The sequence below is a fragment of the Ranitomeya variabilis genome, chromosome 2 (genome assembly GCF_051348905.1).
Source record: "Ranitomeya variabilis isolate aRanVar5 chromosome 2, aRanVar5.hap1, whole genome shotgun sequence".
Lineage (NCBI taxonomy): Eukaryota > Metazoa > Chordata > Amphibia > Anura > Dendrobatidae > Ranitomeya > Ranitomeya variabilis.
In genome coordinates, this window is record NC_135233.1 from 85341678 (window position 1) to 85366978 (window position 25301).

The following is a 25301-nucleotide window of genomic DNA, read 5'->3' on the forward strand; positions in this document are numbered from 1 at the left end:
TCAAAAAGTGAAATGGCGCTCCTTCCCTTCCGAGCCTTGCCGTGCGCCCAAACAGTGGTTTACCCCCACATGCGAGGTATCGGTGTACTCAGGAGAAATTGCCCAACAAATTTTAGCATCCATTTTATCCTGATGCCCATGTAAAAATGAAAAAAATTGAGGCTAAAATAAAATTTTTGTGAAAAAAAAGTACTTTTTCATTCTTATGGATCAATTTGTGAAGCACCTTGGGGTTCAAAGTGCTCAATATGCAGCTAGATAACTTCCTTGGGTGATCTAGTTTCCAAAATGGGGTCACATGTGGGGGAGCTCCAATGTTTAGGCACACAGGGGCTCTCCAAACGCGACATGGTGTCCGCTAAAGATTGGAGCTAATTTTCCATTCAAAAAGTGAAATGGCGCTCCTTCCCTTCCGAGCCTTGCCGTGCGCCCAAACAGTGGTTTACCCCCACATGCGAGGTATCGGTGTACTCAGGAGAAATTGCCCAACAAATTTTAGCATCCATTTTATCCTGATGCCCATGTAAAAATGAAAAAAATTGAGGCTAAAATAAAATTTTTGTGAAAAAAAAGTACTTTTTCATTCTTATGGATCAATTTGTGAAGCACCTTGGGGTTCAAAGTGCTCAATATGCAGCTAGATAACTTCCTTGGGTGGTCTAGTTTCCAAAATGGGGTCACATGTGGGGGAGCTCCAATGTTTAGGCACACAGGGGCTCTCCAAACGCGACATGGTGTCCGCTAAAGATTGGAGCTAATTTTCCATTCAAAAAGTGAAATGGCGCTCCTTCCCTTCCGAGCCTTGCCGTGCGCCCAAACAGTGGTTTACCCCCACATGCGAGGTATCGGTGTACTCAGGAGAAATTGCCCAACAAATTTTAGCATCCATTTTATCCTGATGCCCATGTAAAAATGAAAAAAATTGAGGCTAAAATAAAATTTTTGTGAAAAAAAAGTACTTTTTCATTCTTATGGATCAATTTGTGAAGCACCTTGGGGTTCAAAGTGCTCAATATGCAGCTAGATAACTTCCTTGGGTGGTCTAGTTTCCAAAATGGGGTCACATGTGGGGGAGCTCCAATGTTTAGGCACACAGGGGCTCTCCAAACGCGACATGGTGTCCGCTAAAGATTGGAGCTAATTTTCCATTCAAAAAGTGAAATGGCGCTCCTTCCCTTCCGAGCCTTGCCGTGCGCCCAAACAGTGGTTTACCCCCACATGCGAGGTATCAGTATACTCAGGAGAAATTGCCCAACAAATTTTAGCATCCATTTTATCCTGATGCCCATGTAAAAATGAAAAAAATTGAGGCTAAAATAAAATTTTTGTGAAAAAAAAGTACTTTTTCATTCTTATGGATCAATTTGTGAAGCACCTTGGGGTTCAAAGTGCTCAATATGCAGCTAGATAACTTCCTTGGGTGGTCTAGTTTCCAAAATGGGGTCACATGTGGGGGAGCTCCAATGTTTAGGCACACAGGGGCGCTCCAAACGCGACATGGTGTCCGCTAAAGATTGGAGCTAATTTTCCATTCAAAAAGTGAAATGGCGCTCCTTCCCTTCCGAGCCTTGCCGTGCGCCCAAACAGTGGTTTACCCCCACATGCGAGGTATCGGTGTACTCAGGAGAAATTGCCCAACAAATTTTAGCATCCATTTTATCCTGATGCCCATGTAAAAATGAAAAAAATTGAGGCTAAAATAAAATTTTTGTGAAAAAAAAGTACTTTTTCATTCTTATGGATCAATTTGTGAAGCACCTTGGGGTTCAAAGTGCTCAATATGCAGCTAGATAACTTCCTTGGGTGGTCTAGTTTCCAAAATGGGGTCACATGTGGGGGAGCTCCAATGTTTAGGCACACAGGGGCTCTCCAAACGCGACATGGTGTCCGCTAAAGATTGGAGCTAATTTTCCATTCAAAAAGTGAAATGGCGCTCCTTCCCTTCCGAGCCTTGCCGTGCGCCCAAACAGTGGTTTACCCCCACATGCGAGGTATCGGTGTACTCAGGAGAAATTGCCCAACAAATTTTAGCATCCATTTTATCCTGATGCCCATGTAAAAATGAAAAAAATTGAGGCTAAAATAAAATTTTTGTGAAAAAAAAGTACTTTTTCATTCTTATGGATCAATTTGTGAAGCACCTTGGGGTTCAAAGTGCTCAATATGCAGCTAGATAACTTCCTTGGGTGGTCTAGTTTCCAAAATGGGGTCACATGTGGGGGAGCTCCAATGTTTAGGCACACAGGGGCTCTCAAAACGCGACATGGTGTCCGCTAAAGATTGGAGCTGATTTTCCATTCAAAAAGTCAAATGGCGCTCCTTCCCTTCCAAGCCTTGCCGTGCGCCCAAACAGTGGTTTACCCCCACATGCGAGGTATCGGTGTACTCAGGAGAAATTGCCCAACAAATTTTAGCATCCATTTTATCCTGATGCCCATGTAAAAATGAAAAAAATTGAGGCTAAAATAAATTTTTTGTGAAAAAAAGTACTTTTTCATTCTTATGGATCAATTTGTGAAGCACCTTGGGGTTCAAAGTGCTCAATATCCATCTAGATAACTTCCTTGGGTGGTCTAGTTTCCAAAATGGGGTCACTTGTGGGGGAGCTCCAATGTTTAGGCACACAGGGGCTCTCCAAACGCGACATGGTGTCCGCTAAAGATTGGAGCTAATTTTCCATTCAAAAAGTCAAATGGCGCTCCTTCCCTTCCGAGCCCTGCCGTGCCCCCAAACAGTGGTTCCCCCCCACATATGAGGATTCAGCGTACTCAGGACAAATTGGCCAACAACTTTTGGGTTCCAGTTTCTCCTTTTACCCTTGGGAAAATAAAAAAAATGTTGCTAAAAGATCATTTTTGTGACTAAAAAGTTAAATGTTCATTTTTTCCTTCCATGTTGCTTCTGTTGCTGTGAAACAACTGAAGGGTTAATAAACTACTTGAATGTGGTTTTGAGCACCTTGAGGGGTGCAGTTTTTAGAATGGTGTCACTTTTGGGTATTTTCAGCCATATAGAACCCTCAAAGTGACTTCAAATGTGAGGTGGTCCCTAAAAAAATGGTTTTGTAAATTTTGTTGTAAAAATGAGAAATCGTTGGTCAAATTTTAACCCTTATAACTTCCTAGCAAAAAAAAATTTTGTTTCCAAAATTGTGCTGATATAAAGTAGACATGTGGGAAATGTTATTTATTAACTATTTTTTGTCACATAACTCTCTGGTTTAACAGAATAAAAATTCAAAATGTGAAAATTGCGAAATTTTCAAAATTTTCACCAAATTTGCATTTTTTTCACAAATAAACGCAAAAATTATCGACCTAAATTTACCACTAACATGAAACCCAATATGTCACGAAAAAACAATCTCAGAATCGCTAGGATCCGTTGAAGCGTTCCTGAGTTATTACCTCATAAAGGGACACTGGTCAGAATTTCAAAAAACGGCAAGGTCATTAAGGCCAAAATAGGCTGGGTCATGAAGGGGTTAAGGGATAAAAAGAAGCGCTGTGGTAAACAATAAAAAGTGAGTGGTGGTTGTGGGGGATTACCTACTGAGAGGAACAGGTACCGCTCTCTGCTGACCGGACATTACCTCAGGAGAAATGTACTGTATTCCAGGTGCTTTTGGAAGTAGAAAAAAAGAACAAAACAGCAAATTCTTAATGAAAATACAAGCAACTACAAACTAAAATGTGTCTATACAAATGTACAGTGCATGGGAAATAAGAAGAATTGGAGCTGCTAACAAAGGTAAGGATATATGATATCATAGGCATCACTGAAACATGGTGGGATGATGCACATGATTGGAATGCAAACCTTGAAGGCTACAACGTATTTATTAGTAATAGGTTAACAAGAGGGCAGGCTGTGATGCATTGTATGCTAGGAAAATGTATCTCCACAGAGATCCTAGCTTCAGAGACTGGTAGCTCTGTAGAAACTGTTTGGGTAAGAATACAAGGAGAGAAGAACAGAAAGTTCATCAACTAATGAACATCAGACATTGCTGTTGAATTGTGCTTCAAGACAAAAATAAAAAAACAAACAAAATGGCATGGACAAAAGTGATGGTTCCCTTAAAGGGAACCTGTCACCTCAAATTGGCATGAGAAAAATAACACTAGTCGGCACTGCTCCATAGTATATCATCGGGTAGCACTCATCCGAGTTATATGCTGGCTACTCCCCAGTGTAAGCGTACCCTTATACCAATCTCCAGCTCTTCGGTGAACAAACTTCCTTTTATACAGTCAAATATTTCACATTTTGACTCATCAGTCCAGAGCACCTGCTGCCATTTTTCTGCAACCCACTACTCATGTTTTGGTGCATAGTTGAGTCACTTGGCCTTGCTTCATGTCGAAGGTATAACTTTGGAAGGAGAATAAATATGTACTTTCTTCGAACGAGTAACGGTCTCTAATCGGTGACTCAGATGGAAATAAAACAAGTGAAGGAAGCTGAATTAAATTTGGTTTAATTTTATATAGATTCAGCTTTATCTCCTTCTCCTTCTTGAACAGACTTTTTGACCAGTGTCAGAAGAACAGAGATTTTCAGCCATAATCCGGAATGTCATTTGGAATATTATATTCCATTGCTCTTGTTCCCACATTACACCCAAACACTGGAAAGCTATTCCTGGTACGTCAGCATCCCAAAAACAAAGGCTGATCATGGTATATTTATCCAGCAATCGTATTAGCATTCTCTGTCTACTGACTCTTGCAATTATGACTAAATTATTGCTGGTGTTGGTAAACCAGACTGGAGGAACATATTTTGTCTCAATCTGTGTTGTAGTCTCGGCTGACGTCTTCTCTACCAGACTGTTTCCATACAGACTATAACAACAGATGGCTGCGCTCATGCAAGTACAGTATGTCAGATTAACAAATAGGAGGATAATATTCTTTACTACTTACATAAGAAATTAACAGGAGGACATACTGGTCTAGCGAAACTGCGTCTTCTAGCATTTTAATTCCCTCAGACTAAAGAACTAAAGCCTCATATGCTTGGCAGCGTACCTGTAAGACTGTACAAAATCTTTGTGACTGAATACTACAGAACCATATGTGCTCCATAGTAACTGGTACACGTAGAGCTGGGATATCAAACTGAAATACACAGTGGGCCAAAACTGAAATCGTGGACAAAGTCGTGGGCCAACTCACGGCCGGGTCAACCTTGATATTTATAAAAAAAAGTCTAAAATTGAATAAGTTTTCCTCATCATCAAATATAACGATGATCGATGAACCTTTTCATATGGAAACAAACTTAAAGGGGTTGTCCCATGATCAAAGTACATTTTAATTAATAGATCTATATGATGATATACAATTAATAAGGAAATTCTTTATAAATAAATATACAATAGATGTAAAGAATTAATTCATATAAAAATGTGCCTTAAATGTGAACAATGTTATCCTGACATGATAATATGAAAGAAAGGAGATCAATGGATTTCTAATCACAGGATCAGCCCCCAGAACCAAGACACCTGTAGTATCTATCACCGTCACCATTTTGATGATTTTTTTTTTCTTATTCCCACAATACTATATGACTAAATAATAAATGCATATAGGCATATTATCCATTGCATCATGCTACAGCATAGGTGCCCTTGGTGGGGCCTGCGTGATGAATGTTCACTTATATTTTTTACACAAAATATGATATGCAGTATGTAAAATAGGGGGCAGGCCACTGAAGGATCAGTGACCTGTCATAAGCTCATAAGGATGAATAGGTAACCAGAGCAACTCATAAAGCCCTGCACACAGGCCGCCCTGGAGCACGAGAATCTCATTAAGTGAAAACTACAAATACAGATTAAATAACAACCACAAGACGGATTCCATCAACCAAGGTATAATTTTAATCAGTATAACAGTGCCAATCTGACAGTGTCTGTAGTTTACTGAGCATAATCCTGCTGACAGGTTCGCTTTGAGCACCACCAGTAAATCTCCAGTTGCCGCTGTAGTCCTGGTGTATCGCTATGGGGTTGCAACACGTTTTGGAGATGACTCTGCGTAATCATGGGAGTGACGTCAGATGTTGGAGGAGTGTATTGTGGAGGGGACAGGTGCTCCACATCATTGGTGTGGGCGTGGTGGCAGACTGTGATAGAGTAGCAGGATGTGGAGTATGGATTTGTAGTATTAGCATGCCTTGTCTACTAGAGTGGGCCTGCTCTAGTAGACATTGAGTATTTCTTCATGTGCAAATATAATTACACTGTTACATAGTTACATAGCATGGTTGAAAAAAAGACACATGTCCATCAAGTTCAACCAATTGATGGAAAATGATAAAGGGAAGGAATATAGGTACATCCGTTATGCATGTCTCAGTCCACCTTAAAAATCAAGTTTTTCCCATATAATCATGATCCCAACTGTTGATCAACTGAAGCAACATTCGAAACAAGAATTTTACACATTTACATACAGTTGTGTGAAAAAGTGTTTGCCCCCTTCCTGATTTCCAATTTTTTCATGTTTTTCACACTTATATGTTTCAGATAAATGAACAAATTAAAATATTAAAACAAAGATAACACAAGAAAACACAAAATGCAGTTTTTAAATGAAGGTCTTTATTATTACGGGAAAAAGAAATCCAAACCTACAGTGCCCTGTGTTAAAAAGTGCTTGCCCCCGTAAACCAAATAACTAGTTGGGCCACCCTAAGCAGCAACAAATGCAATCAAGCGTTTGCAATAACTGGCAATCGGTCTTTTACAACGCACTGGGCTAATTTGTGTCCACTCATCTTTGAAGAGTTGTTGTAATTCAACCACATTGGAGGGTTTCCGAGCATGAACCGCCTCTTTAAGGTCATGTTACCGCATCTCTATTGGATTAAGCTCAGGACTTTGACTATGCCACTCCACAGTCGTATTTTTGTTTTTCTTAAGCCATTCAGAGATGAAGTTGCTGGTGTGTTTTAGATCATTGTCCTGCTGTATAACCCAAGTGCATTTCAGCTTGAGGTCTGGAACAGATGGCTGGACATTCTCCTTCAGAATTTTTTGAGAGACAGCAGAATTCATGGTTCCATTCACCACAGCAAGTCTTCCAGGTCCTGAGGCAGCAAAACAGCCCCAGACCATATAATAATAATAATAATCTTTATTTTTATATAGCGCTAACATATTCCGCAGTGCTTTACAGTTTGCACACATTGTCGTCGCTGTCCCTGTTGGGGCTCACAATCTAAATTCCCTATCAGTATGTCTTTGGAATCACACTAACACCACCATATGTTACTGTTGGTATGATGTTCCTTTTCTGAAATGCTGTGTTACGTCTATGCCAGATGTAATGGGACATACACCTTCTAAAAAGTTCAACTTTTGTGTTGTCAGTCTACACAGTATTCTCCCAAAAGTCTTGGAGATCATCAAGATATTTTCTGAGATGAGATGAGCCTAAATGTTCATATTGCTCAGCAGTGTTTTTTGTCTTGGAACTCTGCCATGCAGGCCATTTTTCCTAGTCTCTTTGTTATGGTGGAGTCATGAACACTGGCCTTAACTGAGCCAAGTGAGGCCTGCAGTTCTTTGGCTGTTGTTGTGGGGTCTTTTGTGATCTCTTGGATGAATCATTGTCATGCTATTGCGGTAGTTTTGGTCAGTCGGCCACTCCTGCGAAGGTTCGCCACTGTTACGTGATTTTGTCATTTGTGGCTAATGGCTCTCACAATGGTTCGCTGGAGTCTCAAAGCTTGAGAAATGGCTTTATAACCTTTTCCAGACTGAGACATCTCAATTACTTTGTTTCTCATTTGTTCCAGAATTTCTTTGGATCGTGGCATGTTGTCTAGCCTTTGAGGATCATTTGGTCTACTTCACTTTGTCAGGTAGGTCCTATTTAAGTGATTTCTTGATTGAGAACAGGTGTGGCAGTAATCAGGCCTGGGTGTGGCTAGGGAATTTGAACTCAGCTTCCCAAATATGTGATAAAACACAGTTAATTTAGGTTTTAAGGGGGGGGATGCAATAACTTTTTCACACAGGGCCCCGTAGGCTTGGATTTCTTTTTCCCTTAATAATAAAGATCTTCATTTAAAAACTGCATTTTGTGTTTACTTGTGTTATCTTTGTCCAAAATTTAAATTTGTTTGGTGACTTGAAACATTTGAGTGTGACAAACGTGCAAAAGAATAGAAACCTTAAAATAGAAAGAATAGAGACCTCTTAGCAACCTCAGCATGATATTTTTTACCTCCCAATGCCTGTTTTCTCACTCCTCTGCTTTCCTCCTTCCTCCTCCCTTCTTGATAAAATATTAATAACCTAAAACCATACTGCTTGCAGATGAACTTGTCTGGGCAAGACTGATTTAAGCTTTTTTTTTAATTGATGACAACTTCAGGGGGTGGCAAAATGGCAAAAATGGCTCATAAGTGGAGAAAGAAGCAGATTTTTAAAATAAGATATATTACAAAGTTTTTGGAAAGTACTGTTCCCATTTACTCTGTCTTAATTAGATAGCTTGTGCTTATATATTCCCCCATTAGAATCCTAACAGGCGAGGGTGAAACATAAATTAATTGCGAGACAAAATATCTTTCTGATGGTAATTAAAATGTGTGAGTTCTGATTTAACATCTATGTGATTCAGCTTGGCGAAATGAATCTGCTAATAGTGCTGGTGTGATCAACAAATTGTATGTGTTCACCTCCACACTGTACCTTTATATGCGCTCAATTTTATGTGGCGTTACAATGGGGGTTTCCCCATGTATGTCGGAAGGATCTGTGAGAAAAATATATGGGCTATGCTCAATTGCATGCTGTATTACAGAGAAATCCTTCCCTACAAACAATGCTTTTAAAGGAAAATAGGGTGCCTCATGATGAGAGCCGTTTGACAGCACAAAGAGTGCCTACAGCCTTTGACAAGTGTTAAGGGTCGAGATCCCGCTTCTGCCCGGGGGAATCTCGGGCCATCTCCACTGCAGTCTCCCATTCTTCTCCTGCCGCAGTGGAGCCTGCTCAGCGGAGACGTCGGTCCCAGCGTCTTGCTCAGTCCCGCTCTGTACAAAGAGTTACTGCTGCTTTTCCTGCTTCTGCCATTGAAGTCAGTGCTAGGCAGCGGCGAATAGACGCTTCTGGGACTAAGTCCTGCTTTTCTCGTTCTGAGCATGCCCTGAGTGAGATCTCTCAGTGGAGATCGAGGGTCACATGGTCAGACGCTGCAGCTAAGTCCATTGGTCCTTTCAGGAAGGTCCTTTAAGTGCAAAGGCTAAGTCTTGCTTTGCACACACTGAGCATGCCCAGGGCAAGATCTCTCAGTGGAGATTTAGGGTCACATGCTCTGGTATGACAGTCTCTCATTGGTCCTTTTAGGAAGGTCTTTTATTTGCTGCAGCATAAGGCTCGCATGGCCGCACGGCCATGCGCTAGTGTACATTTGTTTACGTGTGTTTGTTGTGAGTGCAAGTCGTTCATTAAATACCCCTACCCTATTGTATGAAAGATCGCGTAAGGTGTATGGCTGCTACCTAGCGCCCGACTAAACACTCCACGTGTTACACACGAGTCAGCGTCTATCGCTGTGACTGCCAGTGCGGCGCCACGCGCCAGTAGTGCGCTTCTTAACCCACGTCTGGGTACTAGTGGTGTCTGCCAGCACGGCACAGTTCGCACTTCGGTGCTCTTACTATACCTACACACTCAGTTGCGGTGTGGTGAGCAAGTTGTCTGTACGGACTTCAACCCTGAGTCTTGGGATTGAGTTCGCCGACTCCTTGCTTGCACTCATTTGTGCGGTATTGCGGACCTGTGGCTTAGCAGGGTTCGCTTCCACCGCCATATAGTGCCGCCATTTGCTAGCAGCGGGTTTTCACCTGCACGGTGGACCCCAATATTATTACATCTTTTACTTGGTGCGTTCCGCCAGTCCTAACAACAAGTGTATGAATACTTAAAGGGCTTGTCCACCCCTCTTTGCTGAGATGACACTCCATCTGTAGAGTTGCCTGATTGCTGAGGTCACTGATGGACAGGATGGAAACACGTCTGGTCTGGTGGAGACCACTGAAGCAGCAGCACTGAAACCATGAAGGTCAGAGTAGTGATAATACTTGCTTATTTTACAACAACCCCCTTACTCATGTCACTTTTCAAAATAGTGGGAAAACCTATATAGTTTCGCATCAGTTGAAAAATTATTTTCTTTAAATTATAGTATTACTTTCTCCATACTCTATGACAATAAAAAAAATCATGAAGAATATTAGTACTGATATTAAAAGGGTTTGTTTAGTTTATAAGACCCATTTTCATGCTCCGATCTGTATGACCCCCTGTTCAGGATCCTGATCTCTTTTTTATATACATTCTTATATAGTTTATATAACTGAGTGGGAGCAGAAATTGTTAAATATCATTTCCATTCACTTTCAAATATTCAAATGACATGTCTAAATAATCTTCTTAACGGAGTACTACAAATCTCCATAATAGAAACTCTGACCTTTATTTTATATGTTCGAACTTGAGGTGTATTTTCATATGTACGGACCTGGAATCTGCATACATAGTAATCCACAGGAGTTCATAACTTATAATTTATCACACCGAGTTGGCATGAAATGTGTTATTAATAGGATGCTTAGCGGATTCAGAATACTGTTGTTTAGATTCGCATTTCATGTTAATGCAGGAAAAGAGACGATAATTCTTTTTAAATATCATCTCTATGGAAATTCTAGGTCCCAGTTTGAGTTGGCCGTTTCTATTTGTGTATACAGAAAGTAAGGTTTATGATATATTACTTCAACATTTCCAGCATAAAAAATGTTATACTCTATATCTGACTACCAGGAGACACTTAGCTAGGATTTGCTTCTGGAATACAAAAATACTGCATAAATATATCAAAGAACTGCAACATCTAACACTATTATTCAGGAAACCATCATCTTTCCTTGGGCCATCTTTTATCCAGCTCAAGACTGGGCCATTTACCCCCGTTCCTGACCGGGACCTTTCAGGTTTTTTTTACTACATGCCATTGAACGAGAACCTGTAATCAGGGTTATACATTAAAACTAAAGGCATTGCCATAATGGCTCTGGTATACTGATTTACTACATACGTTCAGTGAAGAAACCCATAGCCTTTATAAAAATCATCATTAGAAGTTTTGTTCTCCCTGCATAGGGTTGTGTGGAAGCTGTGGGGTGGGACTGTGGGTAGGGTCTCCGGCTCTGTCATGGCCGCTCTCTGCTGTCTATCTTCTTCCTTATTTGAATCTTTTACATACAAGGTACAATGGAACGAGACATTTCTCTTTGTGAACCGATACCTCAGTCCAACCAAATACTTAGTTAGATGACGTACATTGTAAGTTTTCAATTGGGTTAAGGTCAGGAGACTGACTAGGCCACTGCAACACCTTGATTTTTTGCCTCTTGAACCAGGCCTTGGTTTTCTTGGCTGTGTGCTTTGTGTCGTTGTCTTGTTGGAAGATGAAATGACGACCCATCTTAAGATCCTTGATGGAGGAGCGGAGGTTCTTGGCCAAAATCTCCAGGTAGGCCGTGCTATCCATCTTCCCATGGATGCGGACCAGATGGCCAGGCCCCTTGGCTGAGAAACAGCCCCACAGCATGATGCTGCCACCACCATGCTTGACTGTAGGGATGGTATTCTTGGGGTCGTATGCAGTGCCATCCAGTCTCCAAACGTCACGTGTGTGGTTGGCACCAAAGATCTCGATCTTGGTCTCATCAGACCAGAGAACCTTGAACCAGTCAGTCTCAGAGTCCTCCAAGTGATCATGAGCAAACTGTAGACGAGCCTTGACATGACGCTTTGAAAGTAAAGGTACCTTACGGGCTCGTCTGGAATGGAGACCATTGCGGTGGAGTACGTTACTTATGGTATTGACTGAAACCAATGTCCCACTGCCATGAGATCTTCCCGGAGCTCCTTCCTTGTTGTCCTTGGGTTAGCCTTGACTCTTCGGACAAGCCTGGCCTCGGCACGGGAGGAAACTTTCAAAGGCTGTCCAGGCCGTGGAAGGCTAACAGTAGTTCCATAAGCCTTCCACTTCCGGATGATGCTCCCAACAGTGGAGACAGGTAGGCCCAACTCCTTGGAAAGGGTTTTGTACCCCTTGCCAGCCTTGTGACCCTCCACGATCTTGTCTCTGATGGCCTTGGAATGCTCCTTTGTCTTTCCCATGTTGACCATGTATGAGTGCTGTTCACAAGTTTGGGGAGGGTCTTAAATAGTCAGAAAAGGCTGGAAAAAGAGATAATTAATCCAAACATGTGAAGCTCATTGTTCTTTGTGCCTGAACTACTTCTTAATACTTTAGGGGAACCAAACAGAATTCTGGTGGGTTGAGGGGTTGAATAATAAATGACCCTCTGAAAAAACTTTTCCCAATTTAAAAAAAAAATAAACAAAGAAATAACATTCTTTTTTGCTGCAGTGCATTTCACACTTCCAGGCTGATCTACAGTCCAAATGTCACAATGCCAAGTTAATTCCAAATGTGTAAACCTGCTAAATCTGCAGGGGGTTGAATACTACTTGTAGGCACTGTATACTGTCATCAATTTACAGCAAGTTTTTCATGCTTCCTTCCATGGATATCAGAGAGCCTATGCGGTCCATGCAAGTGAAAGGTTCATCGACACCAGCGCAAACTTCAACTGGATGTGCATCCTTGTTATTAGTGGCAGCAGGTGTAGGCTGATTGGAGTAGTAGTCCCATCGGGCGCTACCTGCTCTCAGTGTTATCAGCTCTCCTGTTCAGTGTTAGTTACATGTCTCATACAAGCTTTGGAAGCAGATTTTCATGCAGATAAGTTACAGCCCATAAAGCTTAACAGCTCATTTACATATTGAGAAAATGTGGATTTGTCTGGAACAAGAAATCAAATTGCAGATATCAGGGTATCAGGTACATGCCCATATAGACGGCTTAGGAGGGTTCATCCAACTGACTGATTCCCTTTAAATGTGATTGGCTGATTCACAGCAAAACCACACGACCAATTATATGAGGGTGTTCACACTGATGCAAACACATTACTTTAGTTTTGTTATTTTATTATTCTCCTCAAAATGATTTCAGTTTGTTTCTCAATGGATTTGCACAGACTATGAGTGACATTAAGGGCTCTCTCACACTCCCGTCGATTCTCTCATGCGATATATTCGTGTTAATGTCATTTGTGTCAAACTCTCTAAGAGTTTGAGCCGAGTGCCAGGTTATTGTGATCCGATTCTCTCGGATGAAAGAATTGTATCACAGTTGCGGAGAAGACAGAGAACTTAATTTCTCCATCTTCTCCATTGTATCTTTGTCCGTGGTAATCAGACTGCATTCACAGGGCCGTATTTAGAGTTTCTGCTGCCCTAGGCACTTTTAGTGCTGCCTCCCCCTTTGGTGAGTATGACACTATCGGCAGTGACTTTGGCAAGAATCGCTGATGTGAAAGTCGCCTTTTGCAGCAGATCCGGCAGTTTTTCTGCATCTGCCGTGAAACGTATCACTTACGGCAACACTGCGTTCGGCCTCATTTATTCCCCATGGGATTTGTGGCACTTGCCGTGATCTGGCAAATGCGGTACCATACCTCCCAACTTTTGAAGAAGGGAAAGAGGGATAAAGTTTGCGGCGCGCGTAGTGCGCCATGGCAAAATTTAGGCCATGCATCTGACCACACCCATTTCACAACTAGTCACACCCATATCCACGTCCCAACCACACCCATTTAGCACTGCTGATCAGACTGTTTCATATACAATAATTATAAACAAAAATAAATATGGCCACACAGTGCTCCATACTGTATAATGCAAGAGCCAAGAAGAAAAGTGTTACTGCAAAAGCTTGCACACCAATCAGTGATACACAATCATTTATAAAAGTAACAAGTTGATTTATTGAACACTTCAAAAAACATCACAAACAGTTAAAACATAATTAAAAAATACACATAATCCAAAATACACAGGTAATAGAGACCAAATCGCAATAGAGCAATATAGTGTGGCCCAAGACCAACCCAACCTAGTGGCTCATGAGGAAATGTGCAAAAATATCCATATAAGGCAGCATAGTATGTACCTGATATATGCACACCTGTGTGCAGTTGTATTTAATCTACACATTCCCTTTTATTATATGATGTTATATCTATCTGGGCCCTATATACAGGGGCACTTCAATTCGCATCTTCCCTGACGAAGCCTGCTTGTCAGGCGATACGCGTGGGCATCGCTCCATATACCAGGTTGTATTCTTATGGAGGGTTTCCTCCATGTATAGTTAGGAGATCCAGCTTAGCACCTTTACTTATGGGTTATCCCTAGACATCCCTTTTTGGCTATCCTTAGTGGTATACACGTTCCTTGGGCAGCTGTTTCGATATACCCCCTTTGTTTGCACAGGTGTGCATACAGTGGGGCAAAAAAGTATTTAGTCATTCAGCAATAGTGCAAGTTCCACCACTTAAAAAGATGAGAGGCGTCTGTAATTTACATCATAGGTAGACCTCAACTATGGGAGACAAACTGAGAAAAAAAAATCCAGAAAATCACATTGTCTGTTTTTTTATCATTTTATTTGCATATTATGGTGGAAAATAAGTATTTGGTCAGAAACAAAATTTCATCTCAATACTCTGTAATATATCCTTTGTTGGCAATGACAGAGGTCAAACGTTTTCTGTAAGTCTTCACAAGGTTGCCACACACTGTTGTTGGTATGTAGGCCCATTCCTCCATGCAGATCTCCTCTAGAGCAGTGATGTTTTTGGCTTTTCGCTTGGCAATATGGACTTTCAACTCCCTCCAAAGGTTTTCTATAGGGTTGAGATCTGGAGACTGGCTAGGCCACTCCAGGACCTTGAAATGCTTCTTACGAAGCCACTCCTTCATTGCCCTGGCGGTGTGCTTTGGATCATTGTCATGTTGAAAGACCCAGCCACGTTTCATCTTCAATGCCCTTGCTGATGGAAGGAGGTTTGCACTCAAAATCTCACGATACATGGCCCCATTCATTCTTTCATGTACCCGGATCAGTCGTCCTGGCCCCTTTGCAGAGAAACAGCCCCAAAGCATGATGTTTCCACCACCATGCTTTACAGTAGGTATGGTGTTTGATGGATGCAACTCAGTATTCTTTTTCCTCCAAACACGACAAGTTGTGTTTCTACTAAACAGTTCCAGTTTGGTTTCATCAGACCATAGGACATTCTCCCAAAACTCCTCTGGATCATCCAAATGCTCTCTAGCAAACTTCAGACGGGCCCGGACATGTACTGGCTTAAGCAGTGGGACACGTCTGGCACTGCAGGATCTGAGTCCATGGTGGCGTAGTGTGTTACTTATGGTAGGCCTTGTTACATTGGTCCCAGCTCTCTGCAGTTCATTCACTAGGTCCCCCCGCGTGGTTCTGGGATTTTTGCTCACCGTTCTTGTGATCATTCTGACCCCACGGGGTGGGATTTTGCGTGGAGCCCCAGATCGAGGGAGATTATCAGTGGTCTTTAATGTCTTCCATTTTCTAATTATTGCTCCCACTGTTGATTTCTTCACTCCAAGCTGGTTGGCTATTGCAGATTCAGTCTTCCCAGCCTGGTGCATGGCTACAATTTTGTTTCTGGTGTCCTTTGACAGCTCTTTGGTCTTCACCATAGTGGAGTTTGGAGTCAGACTGTTTGAGGGTGTGCACAGGTGTCTTTTTATACTGATAACAAGTTTAAACAGGTGCCATTACTACAGGTAATGAGTGGAGGAAAGAGGAGACTCTTAAAGAAGAAGTTACAGGTCTGTGAGAGCCAGAAATCTTGATTGTTTGTTTCTGACCAAATACTTATTTTCCACCATAATATGCAAATAAAATGATAAAAAAACAGACAATGTGATTTTCTGGATTTTTTTTTCTCAGTTTGTCTCCCATAGTTGAGGTCTACCTATGATGTAAATTACAGACGCCTCTCATCTTTTTAAGTGGTGGAACTTGCACTATTGCTGAATGACTAAATACTTTTTTGCCCCACTGTATATCAGGTACATACTATGCTGCCTTATATGGATATTTTTGCACATTTCCTCATGAGCCACTAGGTTGGGTTGGTCTTGGGCCACACTATATTGCTATATTGCGATTTGGTCTCTATTACCTGTGTATTTTGGATGATGTGTATTTTTTAATTATGTTTTAACTGTTTGTGATGTTTTTTGAAGTGTTCAATAAATCAGCTTGTTACTTTTATAAATGATTGTGTATCACTGATTGGTGTGCAAGCTTTTGCAGTAACACTTTTCTTCTTGGCTCTTGCAATTTTGTTTGTTACTGGCTCTGCACCCATGAGTTGTTTTCCCATTATATGGTAGTGCGCCCAATATTTTGATTATTCCATACTGTATAATGGCCACACATGATGCTCAATACTGTATAATGGCCACACATGATGCTCCATACTGTAAAATGGCCACACATGATGCTCCACTGTATAATGACCCCACATGATGCTCAATACTGTATATTGGCCACACATGATGCTCCATACTGTATAATGGCCACACATGATGCTCCATACTGTATAATGGCCACACATGATGCTCCATACTGTATAATGGCCACACATGATGCTCAATACTGTATAATGGCCACACATGATGCTCCATACTGTATAATGGCTGCACATGATGCTCCATACTGTATAATGGCCGCACATGATGCTCCATACTGTATAATGGCCACACATGATGCTCCATACTGTATAATGGCCACACATGATGCTCCATACTGTATAATGGCTCCACATGATGCTCCATACTGTATAATGGCCACACATGATGCTCCATACTGTATAATGGCCACACAGTGCTCCATACTGTATAATGGCCACACAGTGCTCCATACTGTATAATGGCCACACATGATGCTCCATACTGTATAATGGCCACACATGATGCTCTATACTGTATAATGGCCACACCTGATGCTCCATACTGTATAATGGCCACACATGATGCTCAATACTGTATAATGGCCATTGGCCACACATGATGCTCTATACTGTATAATTGTCACACATGATGCTCAATACTGTATAATGGCCAGTGGCCACACATGATGCTCCATACTGTATAATGGCCACACATGATGCTCCATACTGTATAATGGCCACACATGATGCTCCATATTGTATAATGGCCCCACATGATGCTCAATACTGTATAATGGCCACACATGATGCTCCATACTGTATAATGGCCACACATGATGCTCCATACTGTATAATGGCCACACATGATGCTCCATACTGTATAATGACCCCACATGATGCTCAATACTGTATATTGCCCCCCTCCCAGCAGGTATGCATGGCTCATATCCCCCCTCCTGTATGCATGGCTCATCTCCCTCCCATCCCATATGCATGGCTCATATTCCCCCCTCCTCCTGAATGCATGGCTCATATCCCCCCTCCTGTATGCATGGCTCATAATCCCCCTTGTATGCATGGCTCATAATTCCCCCCCACCTCCTGTATGCATGGCTCATATTCCACCCCCCCGCTCCTGTATGCATGGCTCATAATCCCCCCTCCTGTATGCATGGCTCATAATCCCCCCTGTATGCATGGCTCATAATTCCCCCCCACCTCCTGTATGCATGGCTCATATTCCACCCCCCCGTTCCTGTATGCATGGCTCATAATTCCCCCTTCTGTATACATGGCTCATAATTCCCTCCCACCTCCTGTATGCATGGCTCATATTCCACCACGCCCCTCCTGTATGCATGGCTCATATTCACCCCCTCCTGTATGCATGGCTCATAATCCCCCCTCCTGCCCTCCTGTATGCATGGCTCATAATTCCCCCCCACCTCCTGTATGCATGGCTCATAATCCCCCCCTGTATGCATGGCTCATAATTCCCCCCCACCTCTTGTATGCATGGCTCATATTCCACCCCCCCTCCTGTATGCATGGCTTATATTCCCCTCCTGTATGCATGGCTCATAATCCCCCCTGTATGCATGGCTCATAATTCCCCCCCTTGTATGCATGGCTCATATTCCACCCCCCTCCTCCTGTATGCATGGCTCATAATTCCCCCCCACCTCTTGTATGCATGGCTCATATTCCACCCCCCTCCTGTATGCATGGCTTATATTCCCCCCCTTGTATGCATGGCTCATATTACACCCCCCTCCTCCTGTATGCATGGCTCATAATCCCCCCCTGTATGCATGGCTCATAATTCCCCCCCACCTCTTGTATGCATGGCTCATATTCCACCCCCCCCTCCTGTATGCATGGCTTATATTCCCCTCCTGTATGCATGGCTCATAATCCCCCCTGTATGCATGGCTCATAATTCCCCCCTTGTATGCATGGCTCATATTCCACCCCCCTCCTCCTGTATGCATGGCTCATAATTCCCCCCCACCTCTTGTATGCATGGCTCATATTCCACCCCCCTCCTGTATGCATGGCTTATATTCCCCCCCTTGTATGCATGGCTCATATTACACCCCCCTCCTCCTGTATGCATGGCTCATATTCCCTCCCTGTATGCATGGCTCATATTCCCCCCCTGTATGCATGGCTCATCTCTCCACCCCCCTGCTCCTGCTCCCATCCTGCATGGCACGGCTTACCGTCCTCCTTCATCCCCCCTTCCCCTGTCCCCCTGTCTCTCATACTCACATTTACCACACTGCTTACTCAGGACGAGCTGCAGACGCTGAGACCAGGCATTGCTGGAGCAGGGCAAGTATCGTCTTCAAGGAGGGTGAAAGGCAGGCGGGTGGGTGGACGGGTTTCCGGGGGGCGGTCGGTCGGGAGGTGACCCAGGACTAAATAAAAAACAAAACCTTGCTCAGGTGCCGCCCCCCTCATCGTCCCGCCCTAGGCATGTGCCCTCAAGTGCCTAGTGGCAAATATGGCCCTGTGCATTCAGATTACGTATGAGTGCAGTCCGATGTTTCACATGCACTCATAGACTTGTTTGGGTGTGTGATCTGATTGTACACTAGTGTTAGCGAAGCCTAAATGCGGAAAAGTTCTGACATCAGTTTTCTTTTACATGACAAAAACCCGGCATTCTTATATCCACTGCACATACTATTATAAATATTTAGAGGAGCTCAGTGTGAAAAACAATTCATATGTTATGATGGAGAATGATGAAGAGCAGAAACAGTAGTTACAAATAAATGTTACCATTAATAATTTATACAGATGCTTATAAATAGATGGAATGGTTGATATGACACAAGGACGGATCGATAAGTGTGTTGAACCCTATCAAACCAAAATCCCTACACATTTCATTCCTACAGAGTTTTTTTTATTCTTAGCTATTATTATACATTACAAATGCATTTTAGATGATAGCGTTTCAGCTGTTGACAACACATCATGTCAAGGGAATTCATCGCAGGAAACAAGCAAAGCCAATTACACGAACATGTATGAACAATTTTTTTTTGTGGTTCAAAGCAATAGAAAATTGTTGTTCCAAACTTATGAAATTATAGTAGCACTCTGGATTTCGTATTTTAGTTCACCACTGGATAGATAACAGTAATAAATATCCTCTGTGCATGGTAAAATACCGTCTTCTGCTATTTCCAGCGCTGCTACTGTCCTTTTCTGCACCACATGAGCAGAGTGGTGACTGACCGGATCACACCGTTGTTTGCTTGGAGGACTAAAGTCTCTTCTCAATGTAAGTCTATAAGACTCTTATCTGGATGAGAATGGGACCGGTTTTTTATATACTAGTCTGAGCGTTCCGTCAGATTACCCGGCTTTCTGGATTATGGATGATGCATTAAATACATTATACATTATTAGACTTGTAAAAAGGTAAAAAACAACAATCGGCATAAGATAAAAGCTTCCATTTCTGTTCCACACCCTCTGTCGGCCATAGTCCTGGAAGAGAGTAATGGAAAACATTTACATTCTTAGGATGGAATCCTGGGAACAGTGATATGTGAATGTGCATTTTAGGCGTTATGTATATTATAATTCCATCATTTATAGACATTTCTTTCAGAAGCTATGATCTCACCGCAGCTGAACACAATGCTGAGTGGAGGGAAGAGCTCTATTTGTATCGGTCTATATCCACATGTATGTATATGATATGTTAAATATTAATGACTTCATCTCTACAGGGCTGTAAATACAGGAGTATTGATCTGCAGTATACATAACTGCTGCGGCCAGATACAAAATATTGTTTATGTTCTCGACTGTGCAATTAAAATGCAAAGATAGAAAGTATTTTCCATAATCCCTTATTACAAGAAGAGGTCAATTTATAGGGCTCTTCTATATACAGAGCCAGTCAAGATATCAACGAAGCCCTGCAGAGGCTTTCCAGTCCACATAGCCATGGGCAAAGGTTTAGGGCAGGGGAGGGGAACCTTTTTTATGCCGAGGGCCATTTTAAAATTTCTACCATCCTTTGGGGGCCGTACAAAATTATCAACTTGAAAATTAACCTGCTATGTTTGGTCAAGTATTTCATTAAGGCTACTTTCACACTAGCGTCGTGCACTGCACGTCGCTATGCGTCGTTTTGTAGAAAAAACGCATCCTGCAAAAGTGCTTGCCGGATGCGTTTTTGTTCCATAGACTAGCATTAGCGACGCAGTGCGATGCATTGCCACACGTCGCAACCGTCGTGCGACGGTTGCGTACTGTTGCGTCAGTCCGTCGCCACCAAAAAAGTTGAATGTAACGTTTTTTGGTGTGTCGAGACCGTCGTCTGCCCCTCCTCCCCGCACCTCACAATGGGGCAGCGGATGCGTTGAAAAACAGCATCCGCTGCCCCCATTGTGCGGCACATTCACTGCTATCGTCGGTACGTCGCAACGACGCAATTCGACGTGCGTCATACGACGCTAGTGTGAAAGTAGCCTTAGACACCCCCAATGTGGTGGCTGGAGCAGCGTCTCGTTGGTGTGGTGTGATGATGTTGCTACTCACTGCTTTTCCTGATTTGTGTCAGTCTGAAACACAGGCGACTCTCTTTGATGATAAGTTTTTGTTACTAACTCACAGCAGTAAGTTGTACTGAACACATATGTACCGTATTTTGTGGTTTATAAGACGCCCCCCAAATTTTGGGGAGAAAAATAGGAAAATAACTTTTTTAGTAAAATGGTGGTGCTTTATAATAATAATCTTTATTTTTATATAGCGCTAACATATTCGGCAGCGCTTTAAAAATGCTGCAATGCGAGAATGGTTTAAAAAACAGCAGCGTTAATAGCTTACCTTTATCAGTTAACAAAATACTAAATGAGTGAACAAAAGAGAAATGTAACTCGAATAAATATTTGGTGTGACCAACCGTTGCCTTCAAAACAACATCAAATCCTCAAATCTTCTAGGTACACTTACAAACAGGTTTTGAATTCCAGAGTTAGTTTGTTTCAAACATTTTTGAGTACCAACCACAGAAGGATGTAGACTTGAATATATCCTTCTGTCTCTTCATTTTATCCAAGATAGACTTGGATTTGTTGACATCAGTGCTCTGTGGGGCCACATCATCCCATTGTTTTTCTTTACTCTGTAGATACTTCTTAAATACTTTAGTTCTAAACTGAAATCAGTAGTAACAGATATTCCAAGTGCTTTTTGGAATGTGGATATTATATACATTAAAAATGATCTTCTGCCTCTTTGTTAGCCAGAAAAATCGACGTAAATAATTTTAAGCCCAAAAAAGACCAAACTATTCTAGAAGTAATACCTTTTTTGGCTAACCAGAAATGTTATACAGTGGGGCAAAAAAGTATTTAGTCAGTCAGCAATAGTGCAAGTTCCACCACTTAAAAAGATGAGAGGCGTCTGTAATTTACATCATAGGTAGACCTCAACTATGGGAGACAAACTGAGAAAAAAAAATCCAGAAAATCACTTTGTCTGTTTTTTTATCATTTTATTTGCATATTATGGTGGAAAATAAGTATTTGGTCAAAAACAAAATTTCATCTCAATACTTTGTAATACATCCTTTGTTGGCAATGACAGAGGTCAAACGTTTTCTGTAAGTCTTCACAAGGTTGCCACACACTGTTGTTGGTATGTTGGCCCATTCCTCCATGCAGATCTCCTCAAGAGCAGTGATGTTTTTGGCTTTTCGCTTGGCAACACGGACTTTCAACTCCCTCCAAAGGTTTTCTATAGGGTTGAGATCTGGAGACTGGCTAGGCCACTCCAGGACCTTGAAATGCTTCTTACCAAGCCACTCCTTCGTTGCCCTGGCGGTGTGCTTTGGATCATTGTCATGTTGAAAGACCCAGCCACGTTTCATCTTCAATGCCCTTGCTGATGGAAGGAGGTTTGCACGCTAAATCTCACGATACATGGCCCCATTCATTCTTTCATGTACCCGGATCAGTCGTCCTGGCCCCTTTGCAGAGAAACAGCCACAAAGCATGATGTTTCCACCACCATGCTTTACAGCAGGTATGGTGTTTGATGGATGCAACTCAGTATTCTTTTTCCTCCAAACACGACAAGTTGTGTTTCTACCAAACAGTTCCAGTTTGGTTTCATCAGACCATAGGACATTCTCCCAAAACTCCTCTGGATCATCCAAATGCTCCCTAGCCAACTTCAGACGGGCCCGGACATGTACTGGCTTAAGCAGTGGGACACGTCTGGCACTGCAGGATCTGAGTCCATGGTGGCGTAGTGTGTTACTTATGGTAGGCCTTGTTACATTGGTCCCAGCTCTCTGCAGTTCATTCACTAGGTCCCCCCGCGTGGTTCTGGGATTTTTTCTCACCGTTCTTGTGATCATTCTGACCCCATGGGGTGGGATTTTGCGTGGAGCCCCAGATCGAGGGAGATTATCAGTGGTCTTGAATGTCTTCCATTTTCTAATTATTGCTCCCACTGTTGATTTCTTCACTCCAAGCTGGTTGGCTATTGCAGATTCAGTCTTCCCAGCCTGGTGCAGGGCTACAATTTTGTTTCTGGTGTCCTTTGACAGCTCTTTGGTCTTCACCATAGTGGAGTTTGGAGTCAGACTGTTTGAGGGTGAGCACAGGTGTCTTTTTATACTGATAACAAGTTTAAACAGGTGCCATTACTACAGGTAATGAGTGGAGGAAAGAGGAGACTCTTAAAGAAGAAGTTACAGGTCTGTGAGAGCCAGAAATCTTGATTGTTTGTTTCTGACCAAATACTTATTTTCCACCATAATATGCAAATAAAATGATAAAAAAACAGACAAAGTGATTTTCTGGATTTTTTTTCTCAGTTTGTCTCCCATAGTTGAGGTCTACCTATGATGTAAATTACAGACGCCTCTCATCTTTTTAAGTGGTGGAACTTGCACTATTGCTGACTGACTAAATACTTTTTTGCCCCACTGTATCTACAACATTTCAGAGTACAGAGACTTCTTCATCCGGCAAAAGGATTGTGGATAAAAAATGTATGTTCTTAACAGAGTTCACTTATTGTCTCTGAATTTCCTCTTCACACATTTATCATTAAGTTCTGATTTCTTATAGCTGTTATAGTAGAAATAAGGATTCATCAGCACAAAAGAACAGTAAGGAGAGTCGCAATCAGCAGAATACATGAAGCTAAAAGACCATAATTATTTTCCTTATACACTATGTAAATATAATATGTCTTCTATAGAAACGCAAGAACCGAATAAATCTAAAAAGATTTTAAAAAAAAGCTAACTACGTCTTTGTGATTTCAATCTTTTTTAAGCCACTTTATTAAAACACAGATTTTCAAGAAAGAAGAAAACATCAAATGAAGCCAAATATGTCTATAATGTTTTCCTTGGCAGGAGACGCTATATGCGCTTTAGTGCACAGATGTATATTGTCATTAGATATATGAGGCCATTACTGTTAAAGGATAAGCATATAACTAAAATAATCTTTATTAAAATGCTGATGATTACTCAGCTGATAATCCAGAATATCTGCACTGCTCTGTGTAGACTTTTGCAGGGGCTTGTTTCATTTCAACTAGGAACATGTGGAGTGCCCGCTAGGACCGTGGGGTACTCGGTACCGGGCCAGTTCTGTTCTTAAAGGGTGGACACGGTGGCAGTGACCCGGTCCGTGGCGCTGGGCGTCCAGTAAAAGGGGGTTAATGAAAATGCAAATATAGTCTAATGTAGTATGTTCGTGATGCCATCTGTGGTATTCAGCCAGGGGTGGCCGACGCTGCTTAAAGGGGTCCTCTGGGGCTAATGATTTTGCAGCTTAGATGGTACAGCTCCCCACAGGTAAAGCTTGGTCCCCAGAGCTCCCAGTGTTGTTGGTAAGAGGAATGAGTGATGGTGGGGTGCAGGACTGAGGGTGCAGGAAATAATTGCAGGACACAGGGATAACAGTTTCCTTTACCTTTTATTGTAGAATTCAGGTACAGTTCAGGGTACAGGTGTAATAGTATGCAGGTACTGAGTATGTCACCACGGAACAGACAGAACAACAGTTGAGGGGTTTAATAACAGGAATCAGGTTCTCCTCGCAGGGAAGAAGCAATGGAAAATAACTAGCAATAAAACAGTGCAAAAATATGGGAGTGAAACAATATAACCGAAGTAAGCAAGATTTCTTGAGAAAAGAACACTTATCAGTCTGATGAGGACTTGCTTGAAGGGTCGTCTTCTCCAACGTAGGCGCCGAGATACAGCGACACTTGTCGTCCCTCTGTTGTCCGTGGGCTGTTTAGTCTCTAGGAGCCTGCAGCCTGGGGTTTCGGGTCACAGGCTCTGAGTCTTTAGCTTTTACAGCACAGCCAGGAATCAGGGGCTATGCACTGTTAAGTCTCTGTACCAGGAATCAGGGGCTTTGCACTGTTAAGTCTCTGTACCAGGAATCAGGGGCTCTGCACTGTTAAGTCACTGTACCAGGAATCACAGTCTCTGTACTGATACCGCGGGGACCAGGGGGTCTAAGTCTCTGCATGGGCCAATGTCTCTACACGGGTCTCAAAGCGCCCCTCTCCAGTCACAGCAGAGTCCGCTTTCATGTACTCACAAGATGCAGTCTTCCTGGGCAGTCTCCCTCTATTTGTCCTCAGACCGAGAGCTCTCTCTCTCCCGGAGCGCATCTGCACCCTGCTCTGACCGCTGCTCACGCTGCTCTGTCCCCTGCGCGCATGCCTTACCCGCTCTCTGCCCGCTTCCTTCCTGTCCCAGTCTCTAAGTCTGCCCCTTGGTGAACCTGCAGCACAGCTCAATGGTTCCAGGCACAGAGCCAAGAAGGTAACCGCCCCCAGAC